Genomic DNA, 6,108 nt, shown 5'->3' with positions numbered 1-6,108 from the left:
ATCCTGCGCTTGGAAGAAGAACTAGGAAAAGGAAAAAATATAGCGATAGTTTTATTCTTCGTCGCCGTAAGTAAATACGTAACTAGGAATATGGAAAATTGCATTTTTGGAATTTGCAATAATGCGATGGGCGAACGACGGGAATTGAACCCGCGCATGGTGGATTCACAATCCACTGCCTTGATCCACTTGGCTACATCCGCCCCTTATCCAGCTAAAGGATTTTTTTCTTTTTTCCATTGATCATTATTCTATTTATTCTGACCTCCGTACTTCGATCGAGATATTGGACATAGAATGCCACTCTTTAAAAAGGAAAAAAGGAGTAATCAGCTGTGACACGAAAAAAAACGAATCCTTTTGTAGCTCATCATTTATTGGCAAAGATAGAAAAGGTCAATATGAAGGAGGAGAAAGAAACAATAGTAACGTGGTCCCGGGCATCTAGCATTCTACCCACAATGGTTGGCCATACAATCGCGATTCATAATGGAAAGGAACATATACCTATTTACATAACAAATCCTATGGTAGGTCGCAAATTGGGGGAATTCGTGCCTACTCGGCATTTCACGAGTTATGAAAATGCAAGAAAGGATACTAAATCTCGTCGTTAACTGAATTCTGAATAGAAAGATTAAGAAGAAAAAAAGATTCAAAATAAAGTAAAGGTAGGCGGGGAATAACCTTATTTATGACAAGTTTCAAACTAGTAAAGTATATCCCTAGGATAAAGAAGAAGAAAAGTGGGCTAAGGAAACTCGCAAGGAAAGTTCCAACCGATCGTCTACTTAAGTTCGAGAGAGTTTTCAAAGCACAAAAACGTATCCCTATGTCTGTTTTCAAAGCACAAAGAGTTCTTGACGAGATTCGCTGGCGTTACTACGAGGAAACTGTTATGATACTGAACCTCATGCCCTATCGAGCATCTTATCCCATCTTAAAGTTGGTTTATTCGGCAGCCGCAAATGCTACTCATTATAGGGATTTCGACAAAGCGAATTTATTTATTACTAAAGCCGAAGTCAGTAGGAGTACTATTATGAAGAAATTCAGACCTCGAGCTCGAGGACGTAGTTTCCCCATAAAAAAAAGCATGTGTCATATAACAATTGTACTAAATATAGTAAAGAAATCTAAATAACCTTTAGATCCATCTAAGATTTCGATTCCCAGTAAAAAAAATATAGAATAGAAAAATATGGGACAAAAAATAAATCCACTCGGTTTCAGACTTGGTACAACCCAAAAACACCATTCCTTTTGGTTCGCACAACCAAAAAATTATTCTGAAGGTCTACAGGAAGATAAAAAAATAAGGGATTGTATCAAGAACTATATACAAAAGAATAGGAAAAAGGGCTCGAATAGAAAAATAGAATCAGACTCAAGTTCCGAAGTAATTACACATAATAGAAAAATGGACTCAGGTTCAAGTTCCGAAGTAATTACACATATAGAAATCCAAAAAGAAATCGATACGATCCACGTCATAATCCATATTGGATTCCCAAATTTATTAAAGAAAAAAGGAGCAATCGAAGAATTAGAGAAAGATCTACAAAAGGAAATTAACTCTGTAAACCAGAGATTTAATATTTCTATCGAAAAAGTTAAAGAACCTTATAGACAGCCTAACATTCTTGCAGAATATATAGCTTTCCAATTAAAAAATAGAGTTTCATTCCGAAAGGCAATGAAAAAAGCCATTGAATTAACTAAAAAAGCAGATATAAGGGGAGTAAAAGTAAAAATTGCGGGTCGTCTCGGAGGAAAAGAAATTGCACGCGCCGAATCTATTAAAAAGGGTAGACTTCCCCTCCAAACAATTCGCGCTAAAATTGATTATTGCTGCTATCCAATTCGGACTATCTATGGAGTATTAGGTGTAAAAATTTGGATATTCGTAGACGAAGAATAAGTAATCTTGTCTTCGGATTCTGTCCATTGATAGAATAAAAAATGACAAGAGACTTTTTTCCTGAAATCCCTGCAAAAGAAGAAATTATACCTCTTTCTATAAGATTTAATGAAAATTGATAAATCATTTAATATAATTGCTATGCTTAGTGTGTGACTCGTTATTTTTTTCTTTTTTTTAAGAAAAAAACTTAGTAATTATAGAAAATTAACTAATAACCAACCTATTGCTTCGTATTGTCGAGATCCTAACTAAGAAACAGTCACTATATGAATAAATACCTCTATCATAACATAAATGAGTAGATGTGTCATATAGTTGTAGCAACTGCAATTTTTTCTCTAAAAAAGAAAAGGGATTCTAGGTTGTGAAGCAAAACTAAAGGGATGTGGATAAAGGGAGGGATGATAGAAAGAAGGAAGAGGAAATAAATAAGATATAGGATTCCACTATGTATGGTCTATGAATTACATCATAAAAGGCAATGTGATAAAGCATCAATATAATAAAAATAATAGAGAATTAAAAATTGTAACTTGAAACAAGAACTACAAATTTAAAGCAATAATAAAGAGCCGCCCGGGTTAATAAAACTGAGAAAATTAACTCGGAAAGAAATTTTTTGGAAGCTCCGTTGCGGGATTCAGACCTAACCATTCAAGGAGAAGCAGTGGGAACGACAGAACCTATGATTCCATAGGATTTTATTGAAAAGAATCCTAACACTTCATTGGGTGGGATGGCGGAACAAACCAAAAAAATTGTCTTATTTGGTAAGTTTATAAATTAACAAATAAGACAGGAAAGAGTAAATATTCGCCCGCGAAATTCTTATTGAATTAGAATACTTTACCGCGATTCAATAAGAGTAAAAATAAGGATTTTTTTAAGAAGGATTACATTATCTATAAATATAGAATTTAGATAAATATACACACACATCTGGATATATTCTAGATCTTCTTTTTTGACTATATATTATATTTTTCTGTTTTAACAAATTCAATATAAAAAAAACCGAACTTTTTCTATTATCTATTAATGTGTATCTATCCGTACCGTAATATTTTGGAATATTATGAATTAGAGAAATTTACATGCTTTCTGATTCCATTCGCGAGGAGCTGGATGAGAAGAAACTCTCATGTCCAGTTTTGCAGTAGAGATGGAACTAAGAAAGAGAACCATCGACTATAACCCCAAAAGAACCAGATTTCGCAAACAACATAGAGGAAGAATGAAAGGAAAATCCTGCCGAGGCAATCGTATTTGTTTTGGTAGATATGCTCTTCAAGCACTTGAACCCGCTTGGATCACGGCGAGACAGATAGAAGCAGGACGAAGAGCAATAACACGATATGCACGTCGTGGTGGAAAAATATGGGTACGTATATTTCCCGACAAACCGGTTACACTAAGACCCACGGAAACACGTATGGGCTCGGGAAAGGGGTCCCCCGAATATTGGGTATCCGTTGTTAAACCTGGTCGTATACTTTATGAAATGGGGGGAGTATCTGAAACTGTAGCTAGAGCAGCTATCTCCATAGCTGCCAGTAAAATGCCCATACGAAGTCAATTTATTCGATTAGAGATATAGAACCCTAAAAGGGGTATGGAAGATAAAAAAAAATGCTCGGTTTTTCTTTCTGGAAAGACAATATTTCTTTCATCCTTTTGCATTGAAATAACAAATTGAAATCAAAATAATATGATTCAACCTCAGACCCTTTTAAATGTAGCAGATAATAGTGGAGCTCGAAAATTGATGTGTATTCGAGTCATAGGAGCTGCTGGTAATCAGCGATATGCTCGTATTGGTGATGTTATTGTTGCTGTAATCAAAGACGCATTGCCCCAAATGCCTCTAGAAAGATCCGAAGTAATTCGAGCTGTAATTGTACGTACATGTAAAGAGTTCAAATGCGAAGACGGTATAATAATCCGCTATGATGACAATGCTGCGGTTATAATTGATCAAAAAGGCAATCCAAAAGGAACTCGAGTTTTTGGCGCGATTGCCGAGGAATTGAGAGAATTGAATTTTACCAAAATAGTTTCATTAGCTCCTGAAGTATTATAAATACTAGTAGGCGAAATTGAGACCAAAGAATTAATTTAGTAGATTGTGTTTTACGTATATGTTTTAAAATCCAAAATGAAAAAAAAAAAAAGAAAACATGTTGATTATAGAAAAATTAGGAGGAACCTAGAATTAGAGTCTTATGGGCAAGGACACTATTGCTGATTTACTAACCTCTATAAGAAATGCGGACATGAATAAAAAAGGAACAGTTCGAGTAGTATCTACAAATATTACCGAAAACATTGTTAAAATACTTCTACGAGAGGGTTTTATTGAAAGTGTTCGGAAACATCAGGAACGTAACAGATATTTCTTGGTTTCAACTTTGCGACATCAAAAGAGAAAGACTATAAAAGGAATATATAGAACAAGAACCTTTTTAAAGCGTATCAGCCGACCCGGCTTACGAATTTATACCAACTATCAAGGAATTCCTAAAGTTTTGGGTGGAATGGGAATTGCTATTCTTTCTACTTCTCGAGGAATAATGACAGATCGAGAAGCTCGACTAAACAGAATTGGGGGAGAAGTCTTATGTTATATATGGTAATCGCCCCGCCTATAGTGCTCGAATTCTATCTCGCCCTTCCTATTTTTAAAATAAAAATAGAAAAATAGGAGAAAAAAAATATGACAGAAAAAAAAAATAGGAGAGAAAAAAAAAACCCGAGAGAAGCAAAAGTAACTTTCGAAGGTTTAGTTACGGAAGCCCTACCCAATGGAATGTTCCGCGTTCGGCTAGAGAATGACACCATCATCCTAGGCTATATTTCAGGAAAGATACGGTCTAGTTCTATACGAATACTGATGGGGGATAGGGTCAAAATTGAAGTAAGTCGTTATGATTCAAGCAAGGGACGTATAATTTATAGACTTCCCCATAAGGATTCGAAGCGTATCGAAGACTCGAAGGATAGCGAAGATTTGAAGGATAGCGAAGATTTGAAGGATACCAAAGATTCAAAGGATTAGGTTTTTCTTTTTTTTTCTAGGGTAATAAATTCTAAGTTCTAAAATTCAAGCGAAGAGACTTATTTTTTCCAAAAGATTAGATTCATAGTTTAAAAAAGGATACGGAAATATGAAAATAAGAGCTTCCGTTCGTAAAATTTGTACAAAATGTCGACTGATTCGTAGGCGTGGACGAATTAGAGTCATTTGCTCTAATCCGAAGCATAAACAAAGACAGGGGTAATCTTTCGAAAAAGAACTTTACTTTCTAAAAAGTAAAAAAAAGTACCCGCGGAAATGTTCCAATTCCAAATAAAATAATTTCATTTAAAATAATTAAAGTAAAGGGTTTATTTTACCCTGAAACGGATATCTTTGTATCTTTTTTTCTTTTTTTTATTTCTAACTCATATTTATGAGATAATAAAATATGGCAAAAGCTATACCAAAAATTGGTTCACGTAAGAAAGTGCGTATTGGTTTACGTAGGAATGCACGTTTTAGTTTACGGAAGAGTGCACGTAGAATAACAAAAGGGGTTATTCATGTTCAAGCTAGTTTCAACAATACCATTATAACTGTTACAGACCCACAAGGTCGGGTGGTTTTTTGGTCCTCGGCCGGTACTTGTGGATTCAAAAGCTCAAGAAAAGCATCACCCTATGCTGGTCAAAGAACAGCAGTAGATGCTATTCGTACAGTAGGTTTGCAACGAGCAGAAGTTATGGTAAAGGGCGCTGGTAGTGGAAGAGATGCCGCATTACGAGCCATTGCTAAAAGTGGTGTGCGATTAAGTTGTATACGCGATGTAACACCTATGCCGCATAATGGATGTCGACCGCCTAAAAAAAGACGTCTGTAAAAGAATTAACCCGCTTTCAACTTTCATTTCAAGAGAAATAAACGATTCAATGATAAAATAATAATACTAGTCTATTATGGTTCGAGAGGAGGTAGCAGGATCCACTCAAACACTACAGTGGAAGTGTGTTGAATCAAGAGTAGATAGTAAGCGCCTTTATTATGGTCGTTTCATTCTGTCCCCGCTTAGAAAAGGTCAAGCGGACACCGTCGGTATTGCCTTGCGAAGAGCTTTACTTGGAGAAATAGAAGGAACATGTATCACACGTGCAAAATTTGGGAGCGTGCC

This window comes from Triticum urartu, unplaced genomic scaffold, assembly GCF_056163025.1.
Source record: "Triticum urartu cultivar PI428250 unplaced genomic scaffold, HENAU_Tu73 scaffold1, whole genome shotgun sequence".
NCBI lineage: Eukaryota > Viridiplantae > Streptophyta > Magnoliopsida > Poales > Poaceae > Triticum > Triticum urartu.
Note: the sequence above shows the minus strand (reverse complement) of the source record.